Raw genomic sequence first — 17,226 nt, forward strand, 5'->3', positions numbered from 1 at the left:
GGTTGCCTAAAAATAGCACCAATATTATGTAAAGGCAAAAATAAATTGCAAACCTCTGTGGGAAGAATCATAGTTTCTGAAGACCTATCTAGCAGACTCCCCTCTTTTTGACCCGAATCAAACAAGGAAGAAAACACCACTCTCGGACCAGAAGAGGAAGGAAAGCAGATGATGGACATTCAAGGACTTCTGGAAGTGATCAGCCAGCAAGAGGAAGTCCCCAAATCAAACTGTAAAGACTCTGTTGACATCTTAAACGATCATGCTCACTTTGCAGTGCCGAGACTTTGGCTGACATGCCAAAAACATCAAATGAATACTAGATTCCTGAATAGAGGGGCTATACTGATACTCTTTAAAAAGATACCAGAGACATTGAGTATGTTATGTTCCCAGACCCACAAGTTGTTAATTCGGTGGAAGTAGGGTTCGCCTCCAAAGTGAGGGCCCAGGTGGTCCTAACTGCAGCTGGAGCTTTACAAGCATATGGCATAGATGTCTCCGAATTGGAGCCCTCTCGTGAGGAAGGGGGTGGAAAGGGAGGTGGTGAAGAAGGCATTGACACTGGGGGGAAGCATAAACAAATTAAGGCGCCTGCAAAAAAAGAGGAGGAAGCCCCAAGTAGAGGACAGAAAGCACTGTAGGCCTCATTAGGACCCAGGCGGTAAGGGGTTTACGGCGGCGTAAACAGCGCCGACCCTTACCGCCTGATTCCGAGGTCCCTTAGCGCCATGGAGGATTTAACACCTGCTTTTAGCAGGTGTTAAAATCCATGGCGCTAAGGGACCTTGTTGTTAATTACGCCACCGTAATTTACGGTGACGTAATTAACGCCTTCCCCACTCCCATTATGCCCTATGGGGCAAAAATGGGAATGGGGAAGGGTAAATGGGTTAATGGGGACTTACCGCCCCGCCAACCTCGGAATGGGGCGGTAAGTCCGCCAACCACCATGGCGTAAATGTAGTTTACCCCATGGTGGTAAAGGTACGACCCAGGCGGTAACTTTCCGCCTGGGTCGTAATGAGGCCCTGTGTTCAATGCTACCAGAGATCATAGCTCAGGCCTGTCAGAAACTAGGAGTGGGTCAAATCCCGTTTTAGCTGTGAACAAATAAGATGTGTAAATTGGAACACGCGGGGCTCCAGTTCTCTTAGAAACTAAAACATTATATTGGAGGTTTTTGGTGGAAATGACTTGATCCTCTTCCAGGAGACCTGGCTAGTGAATTCCCCTGATTTGGAGGGATCCACTATAATAATGAAGCCAGCTAGCATGATGAGGGGTAGACCTAAGGGTGGGTTGCTGACGGCCTGCAGGTTCCTCCTTTTTAAGGAGGTGGTCCTTGATCCCTTGCAAGTATGATGGGATCTCAGTGGTATATCTGGCAGCCCAGTCAAGACAGGCTAGGCAGGAAATAATAGTCATAAACCTTTACTCGAACCCTGCAAGTGTCAAACTCGCAGATTATTTACACTCTCTATCTGGCATCCTAACCCAGATCAAACTGTTACACCAGGAAGCTGATATTTTGGCAGCAGGAGATACTAATTCTCAGTGTTTTTTAACCCGCTCAGGGGGTTCCTCACCTAGAACAAAATCAGTAACTACCAATGGAAGAAGGTGGATATCCTTCTTTACGGATTGGGACCTGAGGATGGCAAATGGCTCAATTGAGGGGGATGTTTCCCCGTCAAATACATGGAGTCAGGGATTAATAAAATCTACCCTAGACTACATTTTTTTTATCGTCAGATTTGTTTGAAAAGTGTACGCATTTTTCAGTAATGGACGGGGGAACAAGTGACCATAAACGCCTACAAGTGAATATTGCCTGGAATCTTAAAAAAACATTGAAGTCAATAGTCCAAAAAATCGACCAGTCAAGTACAGGCAGGATGGTGTTTGTTTAAATGGGGCCTTTCCCCCCGGGATTAGGCCCCCTCTCCCTAATCACGCAGAATCCAGCCTTCACCCCTGGGCTCCAACCCAACTCTTAACAAAACTGGTCAAGAGCGGTACCCCTGAGACTGCAGGAGCTCTATGCTGAAAATATCCCACTGACCTTCTCCCAAAGCAAGGAGAAATTTAACCTCCCTGAGACCGGGAGATTTAGGTATATACAATTACAGCATTGGATCACTAATCCGACCATCAAAAAGGCTGCTACTAGGCCCCCTTCAGGCTTAGAGATAATGGTTTCAGAAGGGCAACGGTCACATAGAGTGGCGACTTGCTATCGCCTCCTGGAAAATGTTCCAAGAGACGAGAAACTCCCTTACATGTTGGCATGGGAGAGAGAGCTGAGAATTGAGGTATCCCCGGAGTCATGGCAAAGAATCTGGGATAGAGCGCCTAGGTCCTCCAGATGCACTGCAGTGAGGGAATGCGCACTTAAGATCTGTTATCGATGGTATTTCTCCCCGCAGAGGCTACACACGATAAATCCGGACTACCCCGATTTATGCTGACCCGGTTGTGGGGTGAAGGGAGACCTGGGGCACTTGTGGTGGCACTGTCCTGTCATCCAATCCTACTGGTTGGAAATTAGGTCAAAGATCAAGTACATATGCGGAACCCTCCTCCCCATGGACCCGTATGTAATGCTATATTAGGTGATACACCAGATGATGGGTCCCACCCACGGTCTGGCCCTAGGGCTCGCCTGATTACACAATTACCCATGGCGGCCCGCTTTACATGAACTCGATTTTGGAAAGAAACCGAGGGTCCTTACGTAGCGCACTGGTGGGTAAAGGTTTGGGAACTTCTTGGAGTGGACAAACTAGCGGCGGCGATAGAAGGCCAGACACCCAAATTCTCACGCATCTGGGGCCCATTTTTGGATCACGTTGCAGAAAAAGAACATATGTTTTTTCAGCCTATATTGATTAAGTACATTTTTAAGTACCTTATCCAGCCCTGACACACCTCTGAATTGGTTTGAGGTACCCATTAGACTGAAATCTGGTCGGTGGGGGGGTGATACAGCTCCTCAAAGGGCTACGCTGCGAACTTCTGACAGCTTTAGTGAGGCTCTGTTGTTTTTTTTTTTTTTCTTTCTACTTTCTTCTCCCACTTTTCTTTAGTTAAGAGCGCTACATGATACTAAGCTAAACTATCCTATTCGCAGAGGATGTTCATGAAATTGTATTTACTAGATGAATTACAAAGATGTTAAAATGAAATGTTGATGTATTGTTTGAGAGATTAATTAATGTTGCAATTGCAGTGACAAACAATGAATTTGAGCCTTTTTATGTATGTTGCGAAAGTAGATATAATGGATGAGTTGCAAAGATGCTGAATTAGAATGTTGATTTCACTCACTTGAGATTAATTAATGTTGCCACTTGCAGTGATATTTGATGAATTTAATGGTTGATCAATGTTTCAATAAAAAGATTTTAACAAAAAAGAAAATGGGGCCTTGCAGCAAGTCAGTGAGGCCCTCGGGGTCCCAAATTTTGAACAAATGTATGGACAGTTGAACGTCCGCAATCTATGACTCCACGTAGATGGTTCATAAACACACTTTCGACGAGGCTACATCAAAAAACACATTTCATCATGAATACCATGAGAAGGGAGATCTCAGATAGGGCTCATCGCTCTGAAAGGCTAAAAACCATTAAAAGCAGTTACAAAAATTGGTCCAAACAGCGTCAAATAAGTCATCTACAGAACTACGGAGAATCTATGGTCAGAGCTCTAAGGACTAGGACATCCCGTAATTTCTGGGCAATGATAAATAGCGCAAATAACGATCAAAAAAACATGCAATTAAATAGCATTCTGGAATCAGAATGGGTAAGTTACTTCTCCAAAAAATATAAAAGACCAAAGGGACAATCTGTCTTCCAGACCTCAGACAATCCTTGGCTTTTGGAAATTAATGAAGATGATGCCCTTGGGATGTTAAATAAATCTTCATCCTCGAGAGCTTCGAGTCGTAGTGGTTTAACATACCAGGTGCTGGAAGGTAAACCAAAAATGTGGGCCCGCATTCTGACTGTCTGGTTTTGGGGCATTTTGGAAAAGAGGAAGATCCCTAGGTCCTGGAAATCTGCCATTGTCATTCCTATTTTCAAGAGGGGGGACTGTAAAAACCCTGCAAATTACAGACCCATTACGCTCTTGGACGTAGAAATTAAGCTGTTTGCTAGCCTATTGTTAAGAGATCTTGAGGCTTGGGCCCAACTAAACTGCATTTTACCAAAGCAACAGACTGGTTTTCGGAAGGGTTTATCAACCTCCCTCAATGGCATTGTCATGGCTTCCCTTTGTGAAAGCGACAGAGATAAGAACTCAAGAATCTATGGGGCCTTCATTGACCTATCAAGCGCTTTGATTTGGTCAACAGAGACCGCTTATGGTCAAAGTTGTATGATGGGGGTGCCCCAAAGTCACTTATTGAGATTCTTGTGTCCCTCCATAGGGGCAACACGGTAAAAGTTCGAATTGACCTGGAAGGTCACCTGTCTGAATACATCACGGTAGAAGGAGAAGTTCGCTAAGGTTGTATGGCTGGCCCCTTTCTCTTTAATTACTATTTGGCCGACTTTGCAAGGGAAGTAGATTCTTCTGCATTGGCAAGTCCTAAAATGGGCGACATTTCAGTTAAATGGCTCATGTATGCGGACAATATCATCCTTTTGGTTAAGACACTAGTGGGTATCCAAAGGCTTTTGAACTCCTTGGATTCTTACATGATGAGAAACGATCTGATCATCAACCCGGAGAAGTCCAAAATAGTGGTGTTTGGAGAAAGGGGGCCCCATAGAGCTAGATTCCACTGGACAGTGGGAGGTCAACCAATACCAGTAGTAGAAGAGATCATATATTTGGGGTATACCTTGTATGCCTTCCCAAGGCGGGGCCACATTTTTTCCGACCTTCTCTCCAAGAGTATGCAGTTAACATCACAGCTCCAAAAGTGTATGGGTCAATATTGTAAATTCTCCCTCCTGCCAGCAGTCAGGTTCTACATGGCAATAATTGTACCTGTACTTCTTTATGGCTTGGAGGCTAAACCCTTGACATGGGCACTCGATTGGCAGAAAATTGAAGGCAAGATTTGGAAGAGAGTCCTAGGTCTGCCAAATTGTCTACAGATAGTGACTTTAAGATATGAGCTAGGTTTGCGATCCTTAAAATCGCAAGCGTACTGGAAGCTCCTGTCTCTTTACAGACTAATGATTGATCCCCCAGGTCACACAATGTATGAAGACCTTTCGTTACATCTCAAAGCGAAACATTGTTTGGTTTTGCAGGATCTAAAGGGGAAGGTCTTGGAAATCCTTATCCTTTGTGGCAGTGACGAAGATACACTATTCTCCAATCCAATGAAGACAAAAAAGGCCTTGTTAATAATTGATTGCATTGGGAATATTGATCAAATGAGGGCTTCAACCATGGCAGCCTCCTTTTCCATTTATGATAAGAAGATGGGTTACCTGCCAAAATACTTGCGGAAATTCCCAGATGCCAAGGTGAGGCAGAACTTCTTGAGAGCTCGACTCAATTTGGTAGAAACAGGATTGGTTCCCGCCCGCAGAGGGTATAACAATACATTCAAATCTCTTTATCCGGAATGTACAGACCCAAGAAAACAGACGGTAGAGCACCTCTTAAGATATTTCTTGGGGAACTGGGAGGCCAGGCAAAAATACCTTGGGGGTTTCATAGTTTCAACTGATCGGTTCTCCTCATTGATGTTTTGGGAAAGAATGATCGCTGGTCATGAAATAGCTCTGATGATCAATGTTTTAAGAGTCCTCCAGCAAATGGGGTTTCTCACACCTACATTTTGTTAATTTACATTTAGGGTATTTGGATTGTAGCTGAAATGATTTAATGAATTTTAAATGAAATTTTGCAAGATGTAATTGAGTGAAATAGTTAAAATTGAAGGTTTCTAATTGTATTTGTGATAAACCATAATGCTTGGTTGTACAATAATAAAAAATAAAAAAACTTTACTTGAAGTTGCGGACGCTCCCGTTTTGGTGCATTTTGCTGCATCTCTTTGAATTGTGTGAGTACCGTATGTTGGAGACGACACAAAGCTTGTAGGTGTTTGGTTGTTTGCAAACCCATTGATTGACCGTGTGTATAAAGTATTACACATTTCACAGGCTCCACTATTAGATGCCCACAGAAGCCCAAACTATTGGCATTGTCAATGCTTGTTTATGTTAAGATTATAGTTATTTGAAGATTTAACTATGATCCCAATCTCCATTCCTTCAAAAGATCTTTCAATACCTCTCATGCAAGTACATGCCTGTGGTTTTTCTTGTGTCTTGTAAGCCACCCAGAGCCATTGTAATAAGCTTCCCTGAGTGGCGCCCTGAAGTATCTTGCCAACCGTAAGTCTTTTTTTGCTAGAGTATTGTACTACTGCTAGTTATATTAAACTCAAGCTTTAAATATTCAACAGGTAAAGATGATGAGGAACTAGTCAATTTCCTGATGATTTTAACCTTAAGTTTGTCCAGTTTTTTTTGTAAATTTCACGCCCCATATTTCTGAGCCATACATCAATTATGGACCTAACTTTTGTAAGATATAGGGTTGAACTAGTATGGACAGTGTATCCTCCATTGTTCCCTGAAAAAATACTGATCGCACCAGCAATTTGAGAAATTCGTATATTCAGCAACTCCCAATGTATGTCACATTTTAAACCTGAACCGATAACCACACCCAGGTATTTATATTCCTTTACAATATCAACAGGGTTGCCATTTATCACCCAATTACCTTTCTTTACATTATTTCTCTTACCAGAATGTTTGAATATCAGTATTTTCGTTTTTATAGCATTTATTACTAAATCATTCTCCTTACAATGAATCCCCAGCCTATCTAATTTCAGTTGTATTTGCATGGTGTATAGTCTACCAGAACCAAATCATCAGCGTAACCTAGCCACATAAGAGACACATTTCCAAACTACATGAAAAGGGCCACTACCCTCTAGTGCCTCCTTTGGATCCAACCGGTGCAGGTTGAACAAGCAGGGGGTCAAAATGCACCTCTACCCGTAGGAATCCAACTTGTGGCTTTCCCTGCGTGGACTAAGCGTACTGTAACACGTGTATCCAGGTGGGTATACACGCATTTCACCGCAGTATTTTTCATCGCGTGTTTATTCATCAGCGTTTTTATTTTGAAAAAAAACTCATTGGTTATTTTTTTTTGGGGGGGTTAAAAAATTAAATATATGGTTGTGGGTGTAAGGGAATAAACCCCCCCCAAAAAAACCAAAAAAAACAGTTTTTCGGAAAAAAAACGGCAATGAAAAAACCTGCAGTGAAAAATACCGCAGCGAAATAACGTAGAACGTCCGGATGTAAGGGCGTGATCATTTTGAGCAGGCCCCTGGGTATTCGTTGAGCCTCTAGTTTTTTCCACTGCTTGGGCTATCAAACACCAAACTAAGATCTATACACGTGACGTATACAGGCAAGTCACGATTATACCAGGAATGCTCTATCATGCTAACCAATGCAAGCAGATTAATCAACGTGCTCTGCCCCTTCTGAAAACCGATTTGACAGAATGGAAGGATGTTATTCACATCACACCATTCAGTCAAGTCTTCCAAAAGGACCGTGGCAAATAACTTAGATGGATTGCCCTGCATGGCTAAAAGCCTATAATTTGATGGCTCCATCCTTGACCCTGTCTTAAAAATCAGGAGAATTAAGCTCTCTCTCCAGCTCGGCAGGGTCTTACCAGTTGTACTAATCGTTTTTATTACCTTCAACATCGCTTTTGCCCAAACCGATGCTTCCATTGTTAATAGGGCATGGTTTGTATGAACAGGGCCCACTGCCCTTGAGGTGTTTAATTTTTCAATGATTTCAACCAGGTGTTGCACAGTAACATTACCCTGCCATGTCTCGTTGCCCACCACTACAAGGTCAAAAGGTAAAGATTGAGGTTGGTCCAGGACTTTTCCAGTGGTTACATGAGACACCGTTGATTAGCACCCTCTCCTGATACTCATATTTACAAGTTTCCAGAATGTGCGATCATCGTGCTTAGCAATCACAAAGATCAGCCGTATCCATAGATCTTTCTTCTTTCCCTTTAAATAGTTTCTTAGCCACTGATTAAACTTATATTTGTGGGCTTTTTTAATACCTTCCTCCATAGTTGCCCCTTCAAATTGTTCTGACTGTTTCAGGCTGTACAGTAGGCTCTGCAGGTCTTTCCTCAAACCTCTCTTTTCATTTCTGCTCTATTTTGTCATACTGCTTTCTATAGTGCCTGATACAACCCGATTCTGTAATCCAAGTTTGCCACCAATCCTATGCAGAGCCTTCCCATGTGACTGAACTATTTTTAAAATAGCCTCAAAGGCCTCTATTACTTCATCCCCTGTATCACTGTTATCAATTGTATCATATGCAGTAATTAACTCCATCAAACCTTTGCATACTGCCTTATTGGTTTTATCTAAATTGCTTTTATTCCGAATAATCCGATTAGACCCTTCATTAACCTCTATATCAACACATGATACATTCTCTAAAACAGGTTTAACACAGCGCAATATAGCACGCAGCGGTAGATGATGGCTTTCCTCCAGCAGACAGATCGCCATGTCTACAACCTTGTCGAGGTGTGGGGAGTTAACAAACAGGCACTCAATAGTGGACTTACTCCTCCCATCAACACGAGTACACTCTCTAAGTCTATCCCCCTTACAATATCCATTAGACATCTTAAAACCAAATATCTGTAACAAGTTCAACCTTGCCGACCCCTCCCCATCATATTGCTTATCTGGCAGGGATGTTGACTCCAACGCAAATTCACACCCATCGATTGCAGAAGGAATGTTAACATTGAAATTGCCCCCAATAATCACCATCATATTATCTTCAATTATATCCAGCATCCGCTCTATTGGCCTTGTGTTGTTTCATATCTGGCAGATCTTAGATGTTAATTATCATTATTTTCCTATTTGGCTCCCCAATATTGTCCATGATTTCTCCTAATACATTTTCTGTACTTGCAGACAGCTTACATATGTGCCATGTATTGTCAACAGCGATGTGCAGGCCACCTTTCGGCCTTCCTATAGGGCCTTTTTTTGCAACAGCCTCAATAATTTGCCTTCCTTCAAAAACCAGGGGGTCGACCATCCAGGTTTCCTGCAGTAAGTAATACTGAAAAAGTGCTACTATTATCATCTTCGTCCCAGTAATGGGCCAAAACTCTGGTATTCCAGGAACATAGCAGCTAGCTATCATCAGGGTTGTTTTCGAAAAGACTTCTTGAAAGGCCTTGGGAAGCCAGTGCCAGAATCAGGCTTATCTAATTATTCTCTCCTCCTATGCAAACATTCCTGTTTGTCACCCTTCTAATTGGTTAATGGTGCGCTGTCTACTCCTTTCGAGTCTGACTTCTAGGGTAGGTGGTAATTCACACTTGTCCCTCTGCCCATCACTCCTTACTTTTATCGTTGGAATTACCACTTGGGTACAGTTATTCTCCCTTCTAAAAAGATCCTTGTTGTGCATGTATACAAATTCAAGAATATCTAAAGACTTAAAAACAACATTAGAGCTAGGAGCATTACTATTTCCAACTTGATTGACTATATAGATGTCGTGGCTTCTAACTACCCTCAATGGTGAAGAGAGGAGATCGAACTACCCCCCCACACCGGAAGGACCCCCAACCAGAAGAAGAGCAAGAAAGAACATGGCCACCGATCACTCAAGCTCACACAGGCCCCGACCACACTTGCGATGGATAAGTACCATTAGACGTACTCTCTCAGCCGTCCATACGGCCCGGAGCAGCACAAACACTACCCCAAGTGGATGAAGAGGCACATAATGGAATAAGAGAGAGCTACATGGACAGACTCGACTAAAGCGCCGAGAAGCCTGACGGCCGTTAGAGGCCAAACAGCATAGCTGCGTTAGACAGGAAGCACACGTGCAAACCGCACATTCAGGACACATACACACACAAAACACACGAAGAACATATATGTCAGTTCTATGAGATAGAGGACGGTGACATGTACATACTGTCTGCACGTTTGTTATGTTTCTATTCACTTATTGCTGCAACCCACCAGAGTAAAGAAGATCACGCGTACATGCTTGCAGATGCTTACAGGCAACTAACTCTATGGAATGACAGGAGCACTCACAAGACCTGACAAGTCATGTGCCCTAATCAATGAATACTATACAGGAGACACATATAGACGTAAGCTTAACCATGACTCAAAGCTCATAACAGGCCATAACCATCTCAGGAAGTCTGAAGCTGCTGGAAGCTGAGCAAAGCAGAACAGCCGAGGCAGGGAACGAGGCCGCTGCCAAGGTCGCAATGTGTCAAGTGACATTCTTCTACTCTGAACTGAATTAACACCTGCAGTGGAGAAGAATACATCATCTTAAATGGAGAAAAATTCAGGGCTCCAGACCTCACAAACACGGTCTCTTCGCACGTGACACAGCCAAGCAAGAGGGAGCCAAGAACTGGTGGCTGAGAAATGCTGCTGTCTCACGGGATCAGACGATGGTTGCAACAAAGTTGTTAGAAGTAATCTAGAGTATTGAGATGGGAAAGGAGCACTCACACGGCAATGACGGGTTATACACTGTTACTTTGCAGACACATAGTTGCACATGGCACCGTGAACAGGTGCAGTACGAGCTGGGAACTGATTGTGGCCTAGTCCTGGGGGCTCATAACTCAGCCAATCACAGCCCATGGTTTCACGGGTGGGTAGCTGGGCCACTGACCAATCATATGCCCAAATACTGTAACAAGTTCTAAGTTGCAATTTTCGGGGCTTGACCAGGCTTGACACCTGACATCATACTGTCCAATCAGCTCATTTCTATATGTGGTTGCTATAGGGGGACTACCACTCAGCAACCGATCCCGAGTGGCGATGGGTTTCTGGAGAAGGGCCCAGAGTGTGATGCACTTATGATGCCACTTACCATCAAAACTGGCCTGCGAGCCAGAGTTCTTCGAACTGTGCTTGGATTGTCTCCGTGCATTTGATCCCTGCAATTATTAGCTGTAATGAACCCAGTTTGAACTTGCTACTTGTCTGGACTAACATTCCCTTTGGGATGGGATGGGAAGGAGTTAGGCTTTCCATTAGTTCGCTATCCACGGACTCCTAGCAAATTACTCTGCTTGCCTGGGAGTTCATCCTAACAAGTTGGTAGCGCAGAGGATGGTTGTGGCGTCAGCTTTGCCAGAGCCTGCCTTCTTCGCGGCCGAACCTGGAAATCTGTGGAACCTTCATGGGAATTGCGAGTAAACCGGAACAGCGCTGACCGGTTCACATGGAGCCAACGGCCGAGCAGCTTCCAAAAACTCAGAACTTAAGTATTGGTCCAGCCAACTAGCAAGGGAGGTGTGAGGGTGCGAATTATATGTGCGGGATGGGGAGGAAATAAAAAAGAGTATTGATAGCAGCCACGTATTGAATAGGGAACTGGAGCGGAGGTGGAAGTCCCTTTTCTATGTCTAGGGAGGTTTATAGTCAAAAAGTCGAAAATCAAAATCTCGAAAGTCAAAATCTCGAAAAAAAAATCTCGAAAAAGTCGCATTTTTTTTATGCCATTTTTTATTCGAAATGGGGGGTTCCCCCAACCCCCCTTTTATTTATTTTTATTTTTTTTACCCATTTTTTTAAAATCCCGGACCCCAAAATAATTATATAATTAAAAAAAGAGTAATTCGACTTTTTTTTTCGAGATTTATTTTTCGACATTTTTGGCATTCAAATTTTTTTTTGTTGAGATTTTGACTGACCACCAGCTCCAGCTAACCCTTATGGGAATACTGTCATCTATGCGTCAAGCTAAAATGCCCAATTCATAGGGAGACCTTATATGCATACTTCTAAAGTCCAAGCCTATGCAGTCTATAGTCCCTGTTCATCACAGGAACCTTTTACCTCGAAGGCCGAATGATCCCTAGACGGTAGTCAGTCAAAATCTTGAAAAAAAAAATTTGAATGCCAAAAATGTCGGAAAAAAAATCTCGAAAAAAAAAAGTGTAATTACTCTTTTTTTAATTATATATTTATTTTGGAGTCCGGGATTAAACAAAAATGGGTAAAAAAACGCATTAAAAAAAATGTGACTTTTTTTCTTTCAAGATTTTTTTTCGAGATTTTGACTTTCGAGATTTTGACTTTTGACTTTTTGACTATAAACCGCTGGAGCTATCCTAGATTGCGGAAGTGTAGTTACTGGTTAGATCCCCTCGAGAGAGGCATTTCACACATTAGGCAACGCAATAGGTGTAGTTACCTATAGAAGAATAGAAGTATACTCTGTCCCGGAGAGGCAGGAAGACAGCTGTGGGGTTTATATGACTTGTGGGGTTTTGTGGAATTTGCAGGGTTTCATGGTCGTTTGTGAGACTGAACAGCAGGTCACTGTCGTTCGTGTGTACACCTTGTCTATTCATCTGTTCGAACTTTAGTTTGGTGACGTCACACATAGGTCGGTGCATAGGACGGAGTGTTGTGACGGTGAGGAGCTAGCATTGTGGACTTGGGAATCCTCGACTAGAGGTCAAGTAAAAGGGTAATAATGTACCCAATGTATAATAGGATGGTGGGGGGTGTCACACTGATACAACATATGTGCAAGACCCTGGCCCCTTAAAAAAACAAGATAGTGAAGTATAGCATACAATGGTCAAAAGACACAGCGGGGAAAAGCTTAAACCGATGGCCACCTAACGCCAGTTTCTCCAAGGACGTGCTGCAATCGCTACTAACCCACTTACAGAACACGTACAAAGGGAAAAAACTAGCAAACCGTATGGCTATATTCGAGCTGTGGAGGATGTTCCTAGAGGAAGCAGGGGAAGGGTATGGATGATGAACCAACAGGAGGTAAAGACGGAGGGCATCGACCCTTCCGCGCCTCCGCCAGCCCCACCCAGCGTAGTGTCAGAGGATGCAGATGACGAACAGGGAATATACCCTTTGAGAGAATTTAGAGCCACAGAAGGCTATTCTAACCCAACTTATAAACCACCACCACATACCAGAGATGAGCATGCACGAGGTACGGAGTGTGCTGCCGACAGCACCGACCCAGACGATTAAGGGCTGCAGCGTGCAAAAGCACAATTCGAGGGCATAGGGACCGAAGAGTGGATAGCTGCACAAGTACTATTGAAATTATAGGGGAAGACGACAGGGGCAGCAGAAGGGGAAAACATGCAATAGAAGGATTGGAATTGGACAAGGGGAGGAGAGACTGGGCAACACAGGTGGAGGAGGAAGAGCAACACCAGAGGGACAATGCAGCAAAGGTAGAGCGGGAAGAGAGGGAGCATCAAAAGGAAAGGGAAGTAGGGTTGATGGAAAGGGAGAGAGAGGAGAAGATTGAAGTGGAACGAGAGAAGAGGGAAAAGGAAGAGTGGGAGAGGAGGAGGAGAATGTATTGCAGATGGCACAGTGGAGGAGGAAGATAATAGCACAGGAAACACGTAAGTATGAGGAAAGAATACTGAGGAAGTTGCAGTTAGAGAGACTGGGAAGGGAGGGAGAAGAGAAGGAAGCATGAGCACTAAAGGCAGTAAGTGAGCAGGTTGCACTTGAGTTACAGCGAAAAAAGGCTGGATGAAGAAAAAGTAAGACGAGCAAAGAACACCACCATGCATAGAGACAACTCGTTAGGGAAAAGCCACACACACTTAAAGACAAGGGAGGAGGAAAACACATGCAATTTTGCAAATATCGACCTTAATGTAGAACGCGATCACAAAAAGACTGACCTTGGATTCCAAGATGGCCGCGCATCTGTGAGGACGTTGCACCCCGGGCTCCCGTCCTGCTAGCTGTGATCTACCCGCTCGCTGCAGTCTCAGCCCTCCCCGGCACCTTGAGCAGGCGGTGTGGGGACTTTGGAGCGGAGAGCGACTTCAGGCTCCGGAGGCGGCCCCCCGCAGGTTGCGCGGCCGGCAAAGCAGGAGCGCTAACGGCTCACCCGCCTACAGCTGAGGCCTCACCCAGCAGTGGAGAGAGGAGGCGTTGCCTGTCGCATTCGGAGCACTTGTTGCTGGCTCCGTATGCGGGACCACCTCATAGATGTGGGCCCCCCTCTCGCAGACTTTGGACTTTTGAGCGGGGAGTGGCGTCTGCCTCCGGAGGTGGCCCCCCGCGGGTGGTGCGGCTGGCAAAGCAGGAGTGCTAACGGCTCACCCGCCTACAGCTGTGGCCTTACCCGGCAGTGGAGAGAGGAGGCGGTGGCCTGCCGCGCTCGGGGCACCCGTTGCAGGCTCTGGACCGCCGCATGGAGGTGGGCCCCCTCGTGGCCTGAGAGGGAGGGGGTGCGGTCTCCCCCCCACCTGCCCGGCATCTGGTGTTGGAGGAGAGCGGCAGAGAAGGTACGGAGGCGGCCCGGGTGGGTCGGGGAGAGGCACGGCACATTGCGCCTTCCCCAGTGGGATGCAGGGAGGAGCGGCCCCATGGCCCCCGGGCCACCAGAACTGCAGCGGGGGGCCGGTGGAGGTGCGAAAGGGGAGGGCCTCCCCCCAGGGGAGTGGATTGAGCAGAGGAGCAAGTGCTGCCGCCGGGAGACCGTGAGTTGGTCCCCCACCCCGGGGCAGGACTTGGCATGCCTTGGGTGGCTCCCTGCACCAGGATCTGGGGGCGGTTTAGGCGAAGAGGGGCAGCATATATACGTCGGGCCCTAGGGGGGAGCCTGTTGAGTTCCCTGGTGCCCGCAGTGCTGGTGGTGCCTTGGACACTGTTTGCCTACAGGAATTGGCTCCTGGTGATTCGGGGGCCCACGAAACTGAGGGTCCCCAAGCACAGACAGCAACTCGACCCATCCACTAGAATCACCAGGGGGAAGCAGTGATTATTTAGACTGAGGCGGAGCGCTGAGGTTCCTGGACTGTTCGTAGGTGGGATCCCCGGGCTTCAGGGGGGCGCTCTTGAGGTAGGGACAGGGCCCCGGTGCCCCCTAACCCCACTGGACTGTGCCATGCTAACATACTCAACACCCCATTTCCTAGTGGGCACCACTCATACACTCGCTCTGCAGGAATGTCCAGGAATAAGGGAAAAGAGAACCCAGTCCTGGGGAAACCCCCTAGAAAAGCTTTGGATGGTCCCCTCTCAAAATTCTGGCCAAAAGATTCTGACACGCCAGAGGCCCAAGGGATGGGCCAAAGCTCAGGGGATAAGGAGGGATTGGTCTCCCGTGAGGATCAAGATAGGCCGGTCTCCCAGGCTATGTTATCGCAGTTCATGGGCGAGCTGGTGGAGAAGATTACAGCAGCTGGGCAGACGCAGATGGACAAGCTGCGGGAAGATCTGGCGGAAGGCTTAAGAGAAATAAAAAGGGACATTAACAAAGTAGAAGAGAGAGTGGACATTAATGAGCGCGCCATCCAAGAATTGACGGAGGATGCAAGAAAAGTGGACAATCTGCGAGAAACCCTGGCTACGGCCACACAAAATTTGGAGTTACAAGATGAGGACTTGGAGAACAGGTCAAGAAGGGCGAATATTAGAATTAAATCCTTGCCAGAGGACATTCCAGATCAGGAGTTGGCCCCATCTTTAAAAGTGATATTTGGGGATCTGCTAAATTCGTACTCGGACACAGACATGCAATTTGACAGAGTTCACAGGGTGGGGCAGTGAAGAGCGAAGCCAGGATCTAGACCGCGCAATGTGCTGGTGGCTTTCCATAATTACGCAGTAAAGAAGAAGATTATGGAGAAGGCGAGAAGGGCCACACACATCACCTACAATGGCCATGAAATCTTTCTATACCAAGACCTGGCGCGGATCCCGCTAATCAAAAGGCGGCAGATGGGCCCGGTCCTGTCCTTTCTATGATCTCAGCAGATCCGGTACAGATGGGCCCACCCGTTTGGTCTGTCCTTTGTCTTGCAGGGTTCCCACCATAAGATAACAACCTGCAACCAGGGCTTGCCTTGCTGGGTCTGGAGGGGCAGGCCTCGGCCTCCCGGTGCAAACGGAAGCGCAGCCGGTCAGTCGCAAACCTTTGGAATGGTATACGATTATGCCCAGGAGAGCAAGGAAGAAAGCTTTGGGCCCCGAACCCAGGATCTCTATCAATAATGTGGTTGTGGAGGGTCCTTTGGGGGCGGAAAGCCCCCCAAACGATACATAAGGGACAGAAAGGTTGTCTGAAGCCCCAAAAACGAGTCCGGGTAGGGCGCCAGTCAAAGCTGTTCAATACTGGGTTGCGGGCGGTTCTCTAGAAGTGTGGAGGGCAGCAGGGATGGGGGGGTTGGGGTCTTGGAATGGGATTGGGAAATCCTGCGTGGGGAGTTTCTGTGTCAGTTATTGTGTCCAGCTCTCGTAGAGATATCACGAGGGGGGCTTGGTGCCAGCCGGATTCGCCTGGAAGGGGGGGTGGAGTTTGGGGGTTGTGGGGGAGGGAAGATCCAAGGTTCAGGTCTTCAGGGCCCATCCAGCGGCCAACGAATGGGGCCCAGGGGGTACAACTGGGTTAACTAGTTAACTGGGTTACTCTCATAAACTCTTCACATGGCTAGCTCAGATGCACTGAAGGTGCTTTCACTAAATGTGAATGGCCTCAATTTCCAGGTTAAGAGGAAGAAAGTGGAGAGGTTCCTCAGGCGAGAACATCCCCACGTAGTAGCACTGCAGGAGACCCACGTGCATACTAGGGACACCCATAGAATAAGATTCTGGGGATACTCATGGGTGGTCCAGGTTACACAAGCTGGCAAAAAGGGGGTAGTCCTAATCGCCTTGAAAGATGGGCTTGATCTGACCATCAGAGATATGCAGAAGGATAACCAAGGAAGATACTTAGTGGTGATACTCGAGGGAAAGGCGGAGTCCTTCACTTTAGCATCCCTGTATGCACCCAATCATTCCCAAGACTCCTATATACAAAACATTGTCACCCGCTTAGGGAAATTTGCTACGGCGAATATCCTCCTATTGGGAGACTTTAATTTAGCTTGGGACCCCTCCAAAGACAAGAGTTCTACCTCATGGGATGCACAGGGGGGACCATCAGGAGACCTGGTGAAGAAAATGTGCAATCTGGCCCTGGTAGATGCATGGCGAGAACTTTATGGCGATGCTGAGGGTTAAACTTTCTATTCACATGCACACAGGTCACACTCACGGATAGATTATGTCTGGATATCAAAACAATTGATGGGAAGAGCTATAGCCTTGGA

Source organism: Ambystoma mexicanum, chromosome 1q, assembly GCF_040938575.1.
Source record: "Ambystoma mexicanum isolate Mex_15411 chromosome 1q, UKY_AmexF1_1, whole genome shotgun sequence".
In the NCBI taxonomy this organism is placed as follows: domain Eukaryota; kingdom Metazoa; phylum Chordata; class Amphibia; order Caudata; family Ambystomatidae; genus Ambystoma; species Ambystoma mexicanum.